This window comes from Sminthopsis crassicaudata, chromosome 3 (genome assembly GCF_048593235.1).
Source record: "Sminthopsis crassicaudata isolate SCR6 chromosome 3, ASM4859323v1, whole genome shotgun sequence".
In the NCBI taxonomy this organism is placed as follows: Eukaryota; Metazoa; Chordata; class Mammalia; order Dasyuromorphia; family Dasyuridae; genus Sminthopsis; species Sminthopsis crassicaudata.
In genome coordinates this window covers 71560992-71581863 of record NC_133619.1, presented here as the reverse complement: position 1 = coordinate 71581863, position 20872 = coordinate 71560992, and the positions used below count along the sequence as shown (strand labels likewise).

The following is a 20872-nucleotide window of genomic DNA, read 5'->3' as shown; positions in this document are numbered from 1 at the left end:
TAAAGTGCTCTGGCCGAATATGCTACTTAGCAACATGCTGGGATGTTCTCTGCTTCCTAATGATTGCAGACCTAAGAAAGAAGCTAAAAAGGCTAATACTTATCTATGTAATTCATAATTCTCCTTCATCTCTAAATTGTAGAGTGTAGTTTTTAGATCTAAGGGCTCCTGGTTCAAATCTCAGCAGGACTGGGTCACTTACATTGGGACAAAGGTACTCATTGGATTAAAGGGACTAATTTAATGCTGCTGCACCTTTCAACTATATGCTCCAAGGTGATCTACCAAATCCTCCAACAAAGCTGAGGGGGTAAGTGAGGTAGTGATTTCTTAAATGCTAGATCAGCCTTAGCCATAAGTATTTGCCTTCTCCTTGAGTCTTCATTAGCCTAACTGAAAATGGGCCTTATTGAGTGCTAGCCAGATGGTTAATTTGAATTGATTGTACATTATCTAAAGTATTAAATATGCTACAGTTTAAAGAATAATTGAAGAAGATCAAAAGGGCTGAGGATACTATTGAATGTACTAGGATTAAAAACCACTAGCATGACTAGTCTAAAGTGCTCCCTTTCCAGGCAATATATCTGCAAATTCTGTCACATGCAAAGTATTGCATTTTTCTTTATGTTCCTTTGTAGTGATTTTTTGACTAGTTTTACTGTGTAAACGGAACTAACAGAAAGACTAAAGTCCTTAACAGGGAGGAAAAAAGCATAGAAGATTAATGCTGAATGATCAATCATGAAACATTTATTAAAAGTCTTCCAGGTTTTAGACATTGTATTGGAGATTACAAAGTAAAATGTGCAATAGTACACAAATAAAAAGTGATACACTCTTTGCTTTCAAGTGGCTTATGTATAACTAGGAATATAATATGTTCACAGAGATATACATACAGGATATGTGTATACACACACATAGAAGTGTTTTCTTTCATTTGAATACTACCACATTTAATTTTGTATTGTTTAGCACATTACTTGAAACATAGGTTTTTAATAAATGCTTCTTGATTGTATTAAGCATAGAAATTGAAAATTTAATGATCATACATATATATTATATATACTGTACATTTATTGTTCATGTATTTATATAGAGTAAGAGAAGCATTCTAAATGCCAAACAATAGCATTTTCTTTTTTTCCAAAGGGAAAAGTAAATCCCTAAGTAGGGGAAAGACAAGGTCAGAACTATAATTTAGGAATACCAATTAGGCAGAATTATGAAAGATTAGTTTAGAAGAGAGATTAGAACAATGAGATTAACTAGTAGGTTATTGCTTTAGGGCAGGAGTTGCTAGATTAGAGTGTTGGTGATAGAACTATAGAGAGATGAGGCTAGATGTGACAGTTGAGGAGAACACATTCATAAATCTTGACAGTTGATTGGATGGGGGCAAGAAGGGAGTTAATTGATTGAAGAATCAAATATTAATCTGAAAGACTGAAAAAATGATGGGACCTTCCACAAAAATGGTGAAGTTAAGAGAAAGGGAGGGTTTAGAGTGAAATATTCTATATTATGCTTTGGATTTGAGATGCCCATTACATTGAATTGGCAGTGAGATGGATACACATCCATATACACATGCATACATATATATATACATACATACATATATATACATACATACATATATATATACATACATATATATACATACATACATATATATACATACATACATATATACACACATAATGCATGCATACATATGTATATATGTATATATTTATGTATATATAGACACACATGGAAGAAAGTGGAGAATGAGAAAAGCAGAAGACAGAATGTACAGGATATAACAACACATAAGACATCTCTGGATTTAGAAAGGTAAAGGAGACTCATTTTATAATGTAATACAATGAGAAAACAGAGGAATATGCCTCTCACCAGTGATACTCAGTCTCTCCTCTTCATACCTTTTTGTGTGTGTGTGTGTGTGTGTATGCATTGGTGATTCTTGGAATGCACTCCCTGCTATCTTCATGTTACAAAGACCTTAAGGTATAGCTCAGGAATCAACTTTTGGAAAGAGCCATTCCTGATCCCTACAACTACTTGTGACCAGCCTCCTAAAATAACTAATAAATTAATATAACAATAATATAGTAATAAACTACTATTTTTGTATGACTGTACAATATACACATATGTGTATGTTACATATGTGTTGATATGTGTTTGTGTATTTTATCTATCCATTAAGAAGAATATAATCTTACTGTGAGTATGGGTTGTTCCACTGCTTGTATCTCTATCCTCAGCATGTAGAACCATGCTTAGCTTGATAAATATGCATCGGTTAATTGACTAATTGAATCAGAAAGAACAGTTTCCAGTACAATGTAGAATGATTATCCCTATTTTGTAGATGAGGAAACTAAGGCTAACTGAAAACATCAAGAAGGCAGGGATGGTTTCAGAAGGATATTTGGAACTTGCAAAAAATGACAACTACATCATTCTGCATTTACTAAGTAGAAACTATTTGTGGTATCCATAACTTTGGGGGTAGTTTTAGAATTGATAGATAGCATTCAAATAGTGAAGGAAAGCTATATAAAACCTAGTACCTTTCAATCTATTTTTATTCAGCCATGCTTGAGAATGCAAGGTGATACTTAAAGATTGGTACTAGAATTCACTCTTCTGGGCATTAATAATAGGAGAATTTTATCATAGGATTTTGCTTCAGTTGACATAGAAGAGCTATGTTAGTGACTATGTTGAAGAAGTGTTTATTTAAGATGTTTTGCTGAACACATAAAGTCAAAATTGTGTCATCATCTCAAAAAAAAAAAAAAAACCCTCTGAGATGGTAGAGGTTTTATTCATTTTCCCCTGATAAGTCAAGCTTCACTGGAAAAAAGGCTAAATAAAGCTGAAGAGTGGGCTAGAAACATTCAGATTTTGGCAAACATTGTTCTAAAACAAAAACAAGAATATATTCACATATCTATGGAAGAATCTCTGCAGATGATAGTATAACAAGATGGAGTAACTCTCATGGTGCTCATTTGTACCAGTCTTACAAAGAAAATAATTGAGGGAGAGGCTTATAGAACTTTTAAAATCACAATCTCTGTTGTCTACCCCACACTTATAAAATCATCTCTATTTTTTTCCTCCTCCTTTCTTTGCCATATTGAATGGTGAAACACGGGTTACTTCTGTAAAAATCTGTGAAATAGCTCAATTTCTGGTACCTGTTGTTCAAAATATCCTCTCTCTCCTTTTTGTTTTAGCACACTAATTTCCTTCAGGGCTCACCTCTTATACCACATTCTTTGAGAAACCTTTCCTGATCCCAATACTTGTTAAATATTTTTCCCTTCCCAATTAATCATATAGGTCCTTAACGTTGCAATATCCTAACTGAAATAAAGCTCCTTGAAAACAGAAAGTGTTCTTAATTTGCTTATGTCATCCTTAATGCCTAGCATATAAAATATAGTTAGGAAATATATGTTGACTTGATTCATGATTGATAGTGTGAGACATGCCAGATTTTATATGACAGAATAACTCAGAATATGCTTATATGATGAAAGTTTCCATGCCACCCCAACAAAAAAAAAAGATTATGATTTTTTTTAGAAATTGTTTCTACTTGACCTGTTATTAGGATTGTCGATATAGACTAAATATCCTATTACTTTCACAATATCCTCTTTTTCTATAGTCACCTAGGATAGTTGTCACTAAAAAGGGGACTATTGTGATAAACAGTGGTGAAAGGCAGTAAATGGTTCAAAGGTGTTAGAGACTTCACTGTCTAGTCACTGTGTTCTGGCAAACAAACTGTGTTTCTATAATTTGAAGTTATTGCTTATCCAGTTCTAAACCTACATTCAGATAATCGAAGGTCAAATTCGTTTTTGTGTCACGCTTGTTTTGTACAAGTCAGGTCCTGTTAGAAAGCTTTATTTCCTGGCATTTGGTAAAAAGGTCAGAAGCTAGAGGCTAAAGCCATTGTGGTCATCAAGAGATATTTTATTATTTTCTGGGAAAAGAAAGTACTTGAAATGGAAAGAACTCTGAAGCCCTTAAAAGAGACTTTACAAACCCTTTACATGAAATCTCTCTATCCTCCTGAATTGGTATTGTTGTGGAGGACAATAGCCCTCACTTACCGAGCAGTAAGAGTTGGAAGTCTTTCAGTGATAGATTAAAAAGTTGTCTTCATACTACAAGTAAGTAACATGTATTCATCTTTTTTTTTTCTGCCATATTTTTTAAAGGAGAAAATCCTGCCAGTGATGGAATGATATTTGTATGAGTTTTTCAAAATTGTCCTTAAGCTGATCATGATTATAGAGGGATTCTATGACTTACACAATCATATAATATGATACCAGAAAGGGACTTTTGAGACCATCTAACTCGATTTTCACCATGAATAGAGTAATGGAACTGGGAAAACAAGTTCATATCTGACAGCAAACATTTACTAGGCATGTGATTCCAGACAAGTTATTTTATGTAATTCTGTCTCAGCTGCCTAAACTGTAAAATGGGGATAATAATAGTAACTACCTTACAAGGTTATTGTATAGATCAAATTAGATATTATTTACAAAGTAATTAACATAATGCTTAGCAAATAGTAGTCATTGAATAAATGCTTTTTTCCCCTTTTTTCTTTCCTTCCTCATTTTTTTTTTCAGATGAAGATATTGTGGACCAGAGAAAGAAGGTGATTTATTTAAGACAATGCAGAACTTAGACCAACCAAACCTTTCTAAAGAATTCTTCTATTCTGCTATCCAAATTTAGTATTTGTTTAACTAAACTTAATTATGTGGCTACTGGCACCTATTTTCAACAACAAAAAAAAAATTAACCAAAATATAGAATTTAATGCTTAACTACTTACTTAGACATTCTGTTTTTGAAGAATATTGTGTGTTGGTAGCTCACTGGAAGTTTTTGATTTGTCCAGGTAAATTCCATTAACTAGGGTAGTTAATAGAAGTAAAAGAATCAAGAAAAATATTGAGATATTTGTAAAATTTTGTTTCTGTAATTTAGCTCAAACAGAACTAAAATATAAAGTTAGTACAGTTCTGATTAAAATGCCTATGGAACAAATTATATTCTCTTTTCTTTTGTGTTTGGCCCTCATTTAAGTAGATGAATATTCTTTCTTAGACATGAGGATATAATGAATTGTAAATGGAAAGATCTTAATGGGTTCATTTCATAGATTTCTTTATATCACTGAGTGATGGCTCAATAAACATGACATATGTACATGCCATGGGAAACTTCAAGGCATGGAAATTATGAAGGAAGACAATAGATCTTAATTCTGTAGTAGTGAGGTCACATTTGGTCAAAAGAGTTTGTAGCCATGTAGGAGGCATATATGAAAGGAAATAAATCACTATATATTATCTGAAGTCAGAAAACTTGGGTTTAAGTCCAGTTATTATTATTGCTGCATGACTAGGCAAATCACTTAGTTCTTATGAAGCTCAATTTCCTGTATAATGTGGGTAAAATTATACATATAAAAATACCAACATTAATATGTATGGAAAGTATATCAGCATACTAAAATGAAACTTTTTTTAGTGAAAAATCTGAAGGAAAAAAATGAAGAAAGAGGAAAACAAGAATGTTTAGCAATACAAAATACATATGGTGAACAAGAAAAATCCTGGGCTGGACACTTTCTGAACTCTGCACTTTTGAAGAAAGAATGACGGCAAGAAAAACAATGCCAGGATATCTTTTGCTTAAAATAGGATCACATCATACTAAGAAAAGATCAAAATAGGTACATGAATTAGATAAAAAGAGTGATACCATAAGAAAATTAGTAAGGATGAGTAAGGAATGGCTAATTCTAAGAGAAAGGAAGAATTTATGACCAACAAAACAGAGCTTTATGAAATGCAAAATGGATAATTTTGATTACATTAAATTAAAATAATTTTGCACAAACAAAATCAATGCAACTAAAATTAGAAGGAAATAAGAAATCTGGAAAATATTTTTTCAAGACAGTGTTTCTTATAAATATCTCATTTATTAGACAAAGAACTGAATCAAATTTATAAGACTACAAGTCATTCTCCAATGATAGTCAAAGAATATGTCAAAACAACTCTGAGGTACTATTTCAGATTGGCTAATAAGACAGAAAAGGAAAATGCTAAATGTTAGAGTCTAATGAGGGAAAATTGGAAAACTAATGCATTGTTGATGGAGTTGTGAACTAATCCAAGTATTCTGGAGAGCAATATGCTGAAATTAGAATAAAACTGTGCATGTCCTTTGATCCAGCAATATTATTATTAGATTTCTATCTCAAAGAGATCACTAAAATAGGGATCCATATGTGCAAAAAATATTTATAACAGGTTTTTTTGGTGGCAAAAAATTAGAAATTGAGGAGATATCTATCAACTGGGGAATGACTGAACAAACTATAGTTTATGAATTGTAATGAAAGTAATCAAAGGCTATTGTGTTATAAGACATAATGAATAGGTAGATTTCAGACAAAAATTGGCAAGACTCACATGAATTGTTTATGAATGAGGTTGGTATAATAAGAATGCTGTACATAGTATCAGCAGAATTCTGCAATGATCAACCATGATAAACTTAGCTCTTCTTAGCAATATAATGAGCCAAGATAATTCCAAAAGACTTATGATGGAAAATCATGTCCACATCCAGAGAAAGAACTCTAGGGTTTGAATGTAGATCAATGCATGCTATTTTCATTTTTTTAGTGTTTTTTTCTCTCTTGCTTTTCTCCTTTTGTTCTGATTCTTTTTTCACAACTTGATTAATGTGGAAATGTGTAACATGATACATGTATAATCTATATCAGATTGATTGTTGCCTTGGGGAAAGGGATGAAGAGATGGAAGGAGAAAAATTTAAAACTCAAATCTTGCAAAAATAAATGTTGAAAACTACCTTCACATGTAATTGGAAAAAATACTATTAAGTGAAAAAAAAAAAGATAAGAATAAATGTTCTTATGAAAAGAGAAAGGACAAAGTAACATTACTGACCATTCTAATTTGGGTAAAGCTTTTTGACCATGATGCATAAAGCAAAGAGGAGACCACATTCAAAGGATGAGGATAGTTAGCAAATAGCACTCTATGTGAAAACCTGGAAGCCATCAAGAAGAGGAATTTGGTTGCTAGCTAGAGAGGGTGTCTTGGGAGACAGGATAGACACAATACTTGACCTCTAACTTGACCTTTTAATAACCATTCTGGAATAGTACTGAGTAATGGCTAAGGGAGTTCTCCTATAACCTTCTTACAGGAGAAGGCCATGAAGAAAAGTGAGGATATGTGTAGAAAGAAAAAAAAATAGCAGCACTGTGCTAATCTTTAAGAAAAGAAGAAACAATAATTTTGAAAAAACAAAAAGAACATTTTATTTAAAAATATTAAATGGATTTTATTAAAAAATAAAAAAAATATTAAAAGTTATGCAGATAATATTAAATAACAGAAAAATACCACTGGTACCTTTTTATTACCCCCAGACATTTTCCATCACCTATGTATTTGGACCCTGCAAGTTAATGACAAAGCAAAACAAACCAGAAAGGGAGTTTTCTTGGAAAACAATTCTCTCTTTTTTTTTTTTTCAATATATATGTGTATGTGTGTGTATATATGCATTTATATATGTATACATATATGTATACATTTATATGTGTGTGTATATGTATAGTTTAATTCCTAGGATATACAAAGATATATATAGAGAGATCATATAAAGATATATAGATTGAAAAAAATTATCTACAAATTTTTATGTGTATATTTCTATATTTTCTCTCTTATTCATACTTTAAATATAGAGAATTCAGAACATATATATTTATGTCTATCAACCTCTCTCTCTGTATATATGTGTTTATATTTTATAAATCCTAGCAATTAATTGTATATATATATATATATATATATATATATATATGTGTGTGTGTGTGTGTGTGTGTGTGTGTGTGTATAGCTAGATAGCTAACTAGATAGATAGATAGATAGATAGATAGATAGATAGATAGATAGATAGATAGATATACTATATAGAGATTATATTCTTTCATAAAAAAGACAAAACCTCAAGGTAAAAGCAGGGAGTTGTGGACTTGCTGTCTGAGCTACACTCACTGTCAAGTAGGCCAGCTGAGAAGAGGCAGCTGACATCTCTCCAGAGGAGCTGGGCTGAGGCTTCTGTTCACAGGACTGGAACGGCATAGACCTGATCCTGCATGTAATGAGACCAAACAGAGCTGGAAGGTAAACTCCTCTCTTCAGCCCTCTCAAAGGAAGAAACAAGCAGCCGCTCTGCCCGTCATGCTTCAGCATCTTTTCAGTGGCCTTGCTTTCCCCAAACAGGGAGGGCAGTTTGGGAGGGCTGCATCAAATTACTAGGAGGTCAGCCACCATGTAATCCGCAGTATATTAGTATGTGAGAGTGGGCATACACATTGCACAGCTGACTAAAATTCCCTCTACAAATGCTTCAATGGAAACAATGAAGACTTAAAAATAAATTGCAACTCCATGCTTCTCTATTTATATTGAAAGAATAAAGAGAGTCCCATTATGGGGTTGTTGTCCAGTCTAGCCATGGATCTTAGATTCAAAGCTGGTTAGGAATCCTAGTTCTTGTTATTTGAAAATTGGCAAATGTATTTGCTAATGCAATATTTGTTGTTACTAAATAGGATTTCATAGAAATTGTTGTATCTTGCCAGTTTCCAACATATGGGGCTATATCAATAGTGACATGAGTTTGAACTTCAGTAGAGTTCAAAGGAGTAAGCAGCCCTTTTTAAAGAACAGAAGTAGTCTAAGAGAACAAAAATGTTGCTCACTCCATCTCAGTAGGAAGCATACAAACCTCATAGGGGAGAAGGTAACACAAAAGAATAAAGTTTAAAGGTCCTATATCTATTAAGAGAGATGGCTAAGGAGCTAGAGTGCAAAGAGCTACTTAGAGACATAAGGAACAAAGTACAAGTGCATTTTAAGCATCTAGTTAAAGTAGAAAACATTTCCAGTGAACAATTAATCCCTTCCAGAAGCGCTCTGTTTTTTTTTTTTTTTTAAGAAAGCTTCATTCATTTTTTTTTTGTTCAGTGCAGCAATCAGAAAGTTCACATTCAAATGGAAAGAAGTGCTTATTCTGATTTTATAAATGGTAGTAGGAACTATATTTGAAAATTGAGTTTTTAATTAACACATATTTCTAAAACTGTTGCTATATTCTTGAAGAGAATAAAGGACATTATTAGAGACACCAACAGTACAGTAATTTGAGTCTAGTACAAAGGTGAGAGCTCCTCTCCTGTCTTATTTCTAGTCATCTATTAGAGCTCTGTGGTACAGTAACTGATTACAAAGCCAATATGCAGCTATAGAACCTGAGGCAGATGTTGTATGAGGATAAAATGCCTCCAAAGCTTATATATGTTCCATTCACAAGCATATTTTTGGCCAAATGGCCAGGAAGTTAAAGTTATTTTCTCACACTTTCCTGCTATCCTTCATCATGAGTGGGGAAAAGGAAAGGAGAATATCTCCCTCTACCCCCAACTTGCCATCTTGAGTGGGCTCTGTGTTCTGTGTTAAGATGGGAAAACTTGGAAAAAAGTAGCATGCAATGGATAGGAATGGACGCACTGTGATCAATAGATAAAATGTCAAGAAGGGGAAAAAACATTTATTAAGTTTCTACTATGTCTCAAGCACTGTATTAAGTGCTTTAGAAATATTATCTCACTTGATATGTAAAAGTATCCACATAAATGAGATAAAAAATTAAGTATTCATTTAAGAGCATCAATTTTTTCATCTCTAAATAGGGCATCCACCTGTTTCATATGTGTTTTAAAAAAAGATCATAAGATATAAAACTTGAAGGGATATTAGAAGGTATTCATTCTAAAAACTTTATTTTACAGATTAGGAAATTGAAGCAAAGGGAGGCTTAAATGATCTGTTCAAGATGACATAGGTAAAGTGTCAGAGTTAAAATTTGAAGTCAGGTCCTCTGACCCCAAACAGAAACTATTTCTTTTTCCAGTGATGAATATATCACTATCAAATTATGAAAAGATATATTTTTTCAGTAAAATATAAGTGAAGAACATATGGTAAAAATATCATTAATTTTGACTCCAATTCAGATTTAGCATTAGTTTGCTCTTTATATGCTACCAGAATAATATGAAAATGTGAAATTTATTTAAAAGTGGAAATCAACATGATATTTACCATTTTCAGTAAGGTCTTTTGTATTTAATACAAAAGATGTCTTATTTGCTGGTGACTTACTTATTAAAATGAAAAGATTTTTAAATATAGATAGATAGATAGATAGATATAGATATAGATATAGATATAGATATAGATATAGATATAGATATAGATATATAGATATAGATATATGTGTGTGTGTATGTATGTATGTATATATCAGAACTTCCCTTTTCCAATTAGGATTCTCAATGGTTGTCTCTGAAATAATAGGATTAATTGTTTTTCTGTACTTCAGATTTTTCAGTAAACGAGATGGATTCCACCACATCTCATTCAGAAGGGATCATTGTGGTATTATTATCTATATTGTCAAGAATTCCCATTTAAGACTGAAATTGGAAACAAAAGGAATAGGAAAGGTTTACTCCAGAGTTTCCACTTCTCTGTAAAGGATGCCGACTCACAAGTGGTATCACAGATTTAGAGGCAGCTAGCTGTCTGCTCTCTAGCCCGTTCCCTCGCCTCTCAATCTTTTACTCTCTGCCCTTTATCTCTTCTCCTATACACTGATCCTGATACACAACAGCTATGTAGCAACCAGATTGCAACAGCCCCCAAATCCCTGATTATATTGCAGTGGGGTTACTATGCAAGAATTCAGCAAAAAGATCTGAACTGATATTACTAATTAATATTCTCACTTTCATAGAAAAATACCATTTGCTTGTAGGGATTAAATCATTAACTATGAACATTTTTATATCATTCATTGAACATTTTTTCTGCTGCTCAGCAAGAAAAGTGAATTTCAATGAAGCTATCTTGGAAAAAGAAGTTTGTTTCAGAAATCATCATATTGACTCAATCATTCTGCAATTAATAATGATGATGGTAATGATAGCTGATGTTTCTCTAGTTCATTAAAATTTGCAAAAGACTTCAAAAACACTTTGTTATGTGATCTTCAAAACAACATGTGAGATGATATTTCCATTTTATAGACTTAGAAACTGAGGCTCAGATGTCAGTTATTCCCCCATGGATAAAGCTAGTCTGAGGCAGAAGCCACACCCTAATTTTGCGGACTGAAAGTCCAGCTTTATCTGTTATTCCACTGCTACATCTTTTTATATAACTTCAAGATCCTTAAGTCTGATAGGTCTATCTGTTTTGTCACTGATAACTTTCATATTCTGATAATCATCCAATTAAAAAAACGAGGCAAACAACTTAAGTCATAACCCAACATTATAATGATTTCTGTCCAATCATTTCTGGGAAGCTAGTAAAAAAATCAATCTACCATAAAAGATCAACATTCTATGCAATTCAGATAAATAAAATTGAAAAGACATGAGTGCTCTTATTTATAATGAAAGTAATTTGCAAAGTATAAAATGCTCCACAAATGTAAAATATCATCTTCATAGTAATTTCTTTACAATATATGGCAAAATAATAGATTCTGGAAGGATTCTCAATTCCTTAAATGACATTGCTATATCCTCTTTGCACTTGAATATTCAAGAGGCACTAGAGGGCAGACTAACCCCAACCCTCCCCAATTCTCTACACTGATCAAAAGATAATCCTAGCCTCAGGTTGGGGTTTTAAAAAATTCTTCCTGTGAAAACATTTAAGATATTTAAATAAGAATATTTAGCAGTTGCTAGCACATTGGATAGAAGGTCAAGCTCTCTAGCCTCAATAAGGCTCATCTTCCTGAATTTAAATCTAAACTCAAACACCAGCTATGTGACCCTGGCCAAGTCATTTCACTATGTTTACCTCCGTTTGCTCATCTGTAAAATAGCTGGAGAATGAACTATCTTTATTTTCTTCTTTATTTATATTGAAAATATTTGGAATTGGATTTGGAAATATCTTTGCTAAAAAAAAACCCAAATGGGATTATGGAGTCAGACACAACTGAAAGAATTTGAACAGCAGCAATGTGCCATGGTGGAAACCATTGTAATTAGCTTCATTAAAAACTATACAGGAAAATCAAAATAAAGTGTGTATATTTCATTAACTAACTGATCATTTTTAAGATAAGAAAAATAAAACTGTCTTTCCATTGCTTGGAGTCCCTCAAGGATCTTCCTTTTTATCATAATCATAATGACTAGTTACATTAATATTGCATATGCAAATCATTTTATAACATATAAAGAATTTTATAAAAATAGTATTGGTAGTAGTAACAGCAATAATAATGTTATTCTACTATCCTGAATATTTGGAGAGAGGGGCAGTTGGGAGAGTGGAAAGGGAGAGAGAGAGATCTTGCAGAACTCTTAGCCTTCTCACTACTATAATTCTGTATCATTCTGGTCTACACTTTCCATTGATGTGGTCCTATCATGGTCTCCATTTTTGGGATAGGTTCTTGAAGGCCAGGTTTATTCCCTTCCTAACTCTGTGTTCCTGATTCGGAGAACTTTGTCACTAACCTCAACTTTAGCTTTGTAACTCCCCTCATCTCACAGGGCTTTCTCACCCTGCAACATGTCTCTGCCATGTGCCACCATATTCATCTTATAGATAGGCCCTTTCAGAAGCTCCATTTTGGAGATGGACTCAGGCTATTTAGTCTGTGCTTCTGACTAAGGACTTAATCACCATGCTCCTACAAGAGTACCTCTTATTCTCCCAACATACTTGATTTCTAGCTCCCTTTTACAAGTAGCATCCTGCTTTTTGTATGTAAGCTTTTTGAGGACAGAAGCCATTTTTAATATATTTTTATATCCCTAGAGCTTAGTATCATATCTGGAACATAGTAAGTTTTTTTTTAAATGGTCGTTACAAACCAGAAAGATGAACAATTACAAGGTCAACTGGCAAGTGAAAAAGAAATACGTAGCCATATTCAATTCACTGTCTTCTCACTGTTTTAAACTGGAACCTTGGGACTGATTACAGATGCACACTCTCCAATTCACTATATTCTGCCTGCTCAGTACTTAGCTCAGTCCCTTTTCTGTTGCTTTAATATCTATTACCCTAAATTACAACCTCAGTTAGGTAAAATCTGAAGCAACTACTTCCTCTAATATTCTTATCCTCACCCACATCCACCATAAGCTTTCTCAGTCTCTTTTCAGTCATTCCAGTATCCATTTCATGTATACTTTTTGGAAATCTTTTTCTGTTTTTTTTTTTTTTTTTTTTTTTTAATAACTCATCATCCTTTCATTCTTCTTAGCAAGCTCACTGAATTAATCCAAAACTGTCTCTCTCTGTGTGTTTAATAAATACTGTCAAAACCCTCTCAAAATGAAAACTGCTTTTTACTCACACTCTTAAGATAAAAGTAGGGATCAGTTTACTTACATTTCTAGATCTTTTCTCTCTCAATCTATTCTTTGAAATGCATGTCATTCTATTACAATACTCTTTCTTTACTCCAGGCACCTATGAGTATGTTTCTCCTTTCCTTAGTGAATCTCCAAATCTGGCAGTCCAACCTGTACCCCAACATCATCTTTGCTTATTTCAATATTTCAATTAATGAGTCTTGGTTTTACAATTGTTCAACTTCATCAGTGAAGTAAGAAAATATGCTTTAGATTCATGATCAGCAATCATTTCCATGATATGTCTGCCACCATTCTAGAATCACTAACCTCTAGATGTTTTATCATTCCAATCTTGCTAAATCCCAACAGGGAACAAATTTCAGTATCTTATTTTCCCCATATTTAGACTTTTTTTTTTTCCTGTAACCTTTGTTTGGCAAACTCATTTATGTCTCTCTCTTCAATTACCTCCTCTCTTCAATTACCTCCTCTCTGAAGATAACTATCAAATCTCTTTCTCCAGTCTTGGCATTTTTCCTAGGCTCCAATCTCATATTTCCAAATACATGCTCCATATATTGGACATTCCTGTTGTTGTTCATCTATTTCAGTCTTGTCCAAATCTTCATGATTACATTTCGGATTTTCTTGGCATAGATACTGAAATGATTTCCTTCTGCAGCTCATTTTACAGAAGAGGAAGTGAGACAAACAAAGTTAAGTGGCTTGCCCAGGATCACATAGCCAGTTAGTATCTGAACTCAGGAAGATGAGTCTTCTTGACTTTAGGCCTTCCAAGTCTTCCTGACTTCAGATTTGGAATTCTTTCCACTGTGTGAAACAAGCTAACTATGTTAGTTAGCTAGCTAACCCTGCCCTCATTCCTGATAAGACCTTAAACTCTATTTATAATGGACCACAATTATCATCACCATCTCTCAACGTTTACTTATTTTTCTGAGCCTAATACAAACAGGTTATGAACACTGAAATCATAATTTTATTTATTTTTTATTTATGGAATAAAACAAGTATTTCCATAACACATTATAAAAATAATAATAAGGTGATTCTGCATGCAACTGTGAATCTGGTATATAAAACTTGCTGTTCCTTATAAATATATTATAAAAGTATGGTGTAAATTTCTTTTTAGAAAATTCATTGTTTTCTTCTCTTGCCACACCTGCCCTAGAGATGATTATCATCAGATACAAATGTGTGCGTGTGTGTGTGTGTGTGTGTGTGTGTGTGTGATCATCTTGGAAAACAACTCAGAATGATACAGTAAAAAGCCTGCCTTCTCTGCTCTCTCTGTCTCTGCTCTTCTGTTTGTCCAAACTCCACCCTCATCTAATCAGTTTTAGGTCCTCTCAATTATAACTTTTCAAAACCTAATCATAGTTTCAAATGTTATGTAGATAATCTAATGCAAGCAAGTCTGTCATGGCCTCAGTTTGCTCATCTATAAAACGAGAGTGTTGCATCTTTAATGTTCCTTTCAGCTCTAAATCTCTTTACCTGAGGATTGAAATTAACTCTAAACTAATCTCCCCATTTTATTTCATAAGGTTAAATTTTCTAAAAATTGCCCTTAACCCTGTCATTTTCCAAACCATGAAAACTTAAGTGGTTTTTGACTGCCTACAGAATAAAGTCTAAACTCCTTAAACAGGTATTTGAAAGCTAATGGGCATAGTGTGTATGGAGGGGAGGTAGGGGTACACAGTATTTAAAAGATGGAAGACCTAAAATCCCTAATACCTGAACAAGCAAATATAAGGCAAAAAAGAACTTTAGATCAATTCCAATAATACAAATATTAAAATCTTAAATAAAATCCCATTTAAAAGACTACAAAAATTTATCCAAAATATATTCATTATGATAAACTTAGAAATTATACTAGGGAAGCAAGAATGTTTCAACATTAGGTAAATAGTAATCATAACGAATCAAATGAAAAACAAAACATCTCAAACTACAAAGTGATCTCAAAAGAAGCAGGTGAATTCTATAACTAATAATAAAAACAGTAATTAGTACTTTAATATTTGTAAAGGTCTTTATAAGTATTACATATTGTTATTATCATCCTCTTTGTACTGATGAGAAAACTGAGGCTGAGAGAGGTGAAACAATTTGCCTACTGTCAGATAACTATTTAGTGTTTGAGTTTGGGTTGAACCCCTGTCTTTATGATTCCAGTACTCTATCCACTTTACCAGCTGGTGGTATGTAAAACACTCATTTGTACTAAAAACTATAAAGAATATAGTTAGAGAGGAATTTTTAAAAGTGAAAAAAAAATCTATCTAAAACCTAAAGAAAACATCATGTGCAATGGTTTATAGTTAGTCAATAAATATAGGAATAAATTCATTCTTCTTACTCCTATTTGATTATTTTTTGTAGAAATCTTAGCAGTTACAATAAGACAAAAGATAGCAAGTAAAGGAATAAATACAGGCAAAAAAAAATATCCTTCCTTGTAGATGACATGATTACTTATTTAGGAAATCCTAGGGAACCAATAAAGAAATTAATGGTGATGATTAATAGTTTCTGCAAATTAGCAGGCTACAAAATAAACCTGCAAAAATCAGCAGCATTTTGATATAAAAATAACAAAAGTAGATACAGAACATGAATGTTAAAATCATTCTATAAAGAACTAGAAGAGAAACCAATTATATAACTTTCATATTTATGGGTAGGAAATGAATTCTTTAATAATGGATAGAGGTAATTACAAAAGATAAAATAGAAAATTTTGATTATACATAATTGGAAAGTTTCTTTGAAAATGTATCAAGAATGAGAAAAGAAATAGGTAAATGGAGGAAGATATCTTTGCCTCAAATTCATTTGACAACAATTTGGTTGAAAACAGGTACACTTGCATACATTCATTATAAATATATATATATATATATATGTATATATATATATATATATATATGTATGTATATGTATACACACATACACTACAAATAGAAATATACAATATTTCTTACACACATTCATTTTATACACACACATTAATATAAAAATAAATAGAACCAAAAATTACCAGATGATAAGTGGCAAAAGGATATAAACAACAAAATAATTTATAATTCTAAAGAAGCATATAAAAACAATCCAAATTATTAATAAGAAAAATGAACTTTAAAAAAAAAAATCAAGGTTCACCTCACATCCAGAAAATTAGCAAAAAATGATGCATAGTAATATTGTGTCACAGTTCTCTTTTATTTCCTGCTTCAGTTACCCTAATTTTTCTACCTCAGTTTCCCTGAATTGTTCTGCCTCAATCCCTCTGATGGCAATCCCCCCTTTCCTAACCATTAGGACTGAGATAATTAGAGCTATAGAGATCTGTCATTCCAAAAGATAAAACTCCAGATGGTCTCTCTCAGATACCTAATTAGTATCCTCTATCTCTAAATTCCAGACTTTCTGTTTCTAATCAACTACTCCCAGTTATCAAGAATTTATGTTCTCACCCCCATTCCAACAGAACTGGATTGATAGTCCCTTTCTGGAAATTCCCAGACTCACCAGAGCTTGGACTCCACCCCTTTCTAACCTGATCTATTGAAACATATATATTTCATTGGAAATTCATATTCCTTGCTGCTGCTGAAGCTGCTGCTGCTGTTGAATGCTTTGAGACATCAGTCCTGGGACCAAAATGGATCCTTTGGTCCCAGAAAATCTCTTCCTCTCAGAAATCCAAATAAAATATTAAAAATTCTCTAATCTTTACCTTGTCTCACTTTCTCCATCCTTACAGTAATAACCAACTAAACATATTGTAGAAAGATAGCTACATTAAAACTTTGCGAATAGCACTGGAAAAGTGCAAACATTCTTGAAAAACAATTTGGAATTTTTAAAATTAAGTAGATAAAATGTCAATACTCATTGTAAAGAGATTCTCTTGCTAAGCCTGTAACCCAAAGAGGTCAATGATAAAAAAAAAAAAAAAAAAAAAAAAAAAAAAAAAAAAGATTTCATATGAAACATTCCTAGGAGTATTTTTGTGGCAGAAAATAACTGAGATCAAATTAGGTAGTTATCAATAGGTTAATGACTAAATCAAATATGATAATCATATATAAAGGAAAAGTACTATACTATAATCTGAATTCAGGGATGCATGAAAAGATCTTTGAATTGATATGAAATGAATGATGCAGAACCAAGAAAGTAATGCTCAATGAATACAATATTTTAAGTGGGTGTAATTATCACAAAACAATAAAAAAAAGGAATGTCACAAAATTACAAAAAACAACCTTGTGAGAGCAGCTAGATAGAGCACTGGCCCTGGATTCAGGAGAAACTGAGTTCAAATCCAGCTTCAGATACTTTATACTAGCTTTGTAATCATGAGCAAGTCATTTAATCCTAATTGCTTCACTAAAAAAAAAAAAAAAAAAACACCTTAATCCCACTTAATAATCATGGGAAGTCTTCTATCAAGCACTATATTTTTGCAGAGATAGAAAGGTGAAGAAAGTTATAAATTTGCATCATTGCATATAATTGTGTATACATACATACAAACATACACATACTATACATGTATATATACCTATGTATACACATTCACATATATATATATATATATATATATATATATATATATACACATTAAGTGATGCTAATTAAAATATTTTATATGTATCTTTAATATTTTAATCAGTTTTGCTAATTGTTCTTTCCCTCTTTTTCTTGCTTAAATTTCTCTGGAATAAATTAAAGAGAAAAATTTAGCAAATATAAATAGAAGATAACAATAAAATTTTTAAAAATACAGTTCTTGAGAAAAAGTGATTTAAAGAATAGGAGGCAACCTGAGAAAAGGCTGAGATGAAGGAGGAAGATGGAATGACATATCAGGGATGAGCAAGTAAGCCATTTTGATTGAAACATGGTGCATTTGCAGAACAATGTGCTAGTAAGAGAGAATGGAACAAAAGATTTTAAATAGCATGGTGAGGAGTTCATTTTCTCTAAAGACAACATAGAGTCACTGAAGCTTCTTGAATAAGAGAAAGACATAGGCAGACATGTGCTTAATATAAAGATTTAAGAGTTGTATAGAGAATATATTGGGGTATGTAGGTGGTACAGTGAAATACAGTGCCAGTCCTTGGAGTCGGGACTGAAGTCATCTTCCCGAGTTCAAATATGGGCCTGAGATGTAGCTAGGTAACTCTAGGCAAGTCACTGATTCTATTTGCCTCATTTTACCGTAAATTGAACTGGAGAAGGAAATGGCAAATCAGTCCCAAAATGTGTGCCAAGAAAACTCCAATTTGGGGTCACAAAACCAGGCATGACAAATGACTGAAAATGAAAGATTAAAATAGGGAACAATAGATTGGGAAAAAGAGATTGAAACAGAAGAAACTAACTAAGCACCAATTACAAATAGATTTTGATAGACTTAGTTGTGGTGGTGACCAAGTAAGTGGAGAAAAGGAAAGAGATCTAGATCTCTTCATGTTTAACTGGAAAGTTTGCTTCTTAGAAATAGAGATAATTTTTAAAAAAGAAATAAAGATAATTTCAATCTTTGAATTTGTAATTTTAGTATCCAGGACAGTATAAAATATATAGCAGGCCTTAATAAATATTTATGATTGATTCTCTATTTGTTTTCATTTTATCTTTGCCAATTCAGAAGTGTTTAATTGAAGACTTCAGAAATTTCTAGGGGCTCCTGTTATGAATGTCATAAATTGTATTTGTATGTTGAATTTCATACTTATGAGTTCAAATTCAAAATGAAATCCAATGATGAAGGCCCACTTTTCTTAAAACAGAAAATAGTTACATAGAAGATACCTCCCATTTCCAACTCAAAAATTCGCCAAAAAAGTCCTCATCCACTAAATCTTTAAGACTTTCATGGATTGCTTCCTTCTTCTATTAAAACTATAGAATCTCAGATCTTGATTCTACCTTCACACTTGAATGCTATGTTATTACTTTTCTCTACTATTGCTAAAGGTCTACATCTGACTTCATGATAAAGTATGATTTTTATTTTTACAATTCTAACTTTTATATTTAAAAGATAATTCCCATGAACTAGTCATTATTATTAGCCATAGTCCATTTCCTCATTAGTAACTCAAGGTGAGTTAGTTACAGAGGACAGCTGACTCTGGAATAAAACAATTGTTAAATCAAATAATGAAAACTTACAGGCATCTGCTTCTATTGCAAACTGTTTTCAAGTCTCTAAAGCATAATATTAGTGAAGACAGTGATATCTTTCAAAAAAATAGCCTCTTTTGTCTCTCTAGGACAACTGACCTTTTACTCATTAGCAAGAATACAAAACATAATACATGAGAGCTTAATAACCTTTAGCTGAACATCATTACATAAATGCAGGTCACTATTCTGGAAGTATGAGGTAGCACACAGTCATTTATTGGCAAATGGTAATATTATATTGGCTCTGAGTTCAATGGGAGAACAGAACTTGCTCTTCAGTATTTCTTCTTTGTACATATTTGGGCAAGTAGAGCAATCACAGTCAGTATGAGTACTTCAGTAGTAGACAGCCCCAGAAGATTATGAAAGAGAATGATAATAACACAAAATACCAGTACAAATCAAAATATTATCTTCTTCCTCTCCCTTTCCCATAATATCTATTTTCAACTGGCAGATGAACAAACGACTATTAACCTTACTGTAGAACTTTGTATGGGGCAGGGTACACAGTACATGAGTTTAATTTGTGTATGTGCATTCACCACCTGCCAGTCTTTGGTAGCTACTGATGGATTTCAATTTGCTGTCTCTGGATATAATGACAGGGAGAAAATTTTCAAGGAGATAACTGAAAGAATTTAGATTGTAAATAATGAAACTGACAAACAAGAATGGGGTGACATTTTAAGCCCAATCTTCATATATTAAATTCAGATAGTATTTATTATCTACTAATTGTCAGATACTGGACTGGGCGCTTAGGATGCAAGATCTTTCATTTGGCACAATATGGGAGAATAGAGATGTATACATTATGTATATATATAGGATATACATAGTAAATATAAAATAGGGAGGAAGGGAGGAAGGGAAGAAGGGAGGGAGGGAGGGAGGAAATTTACATAAGCCTATGGTTAACTATTTTTACTTGTAAGTCATCCCTTGGTATTACATTTATACTCATCCTCATTAGTTACCTATTTAAAAGAAATACAAAATAATTGGGGGTACTAGGATGAGAGAGAAAACAAACAACTGAGGTTTGCTAGGGGAACA

At 32.4% G+C, this 20872-nt stretch overlaps 1 protein-coding gene and 1 long non-coding RNA gene across 7 annotated transcripts in view; one reads left to right on the top strand and one right to left on the bottom strand.

Moving 5' to 3' along the window:
* Window positions 1-20872, bottom strand: part of ERBB4 (erb-b2 receptor tyrosine kinase 4) — a 1327834-nt gene that overhangs the window by 96493 nt on the left and 1210469 nt on the right. The gene's annotated exons all lie outside the window — the stretch shown is intronic.
* Window positions 1397-5106, top strand: LOC141560520 (uncharacterized). Its single transcript, XR_012487738.1, has 3 exons — window positions 1397-1484; window positions 1756-1845; window positions 4683-5106. It is a non-coding gene; the product is annotated as an uncharacterized LOC141560520 (long non-coding RNA).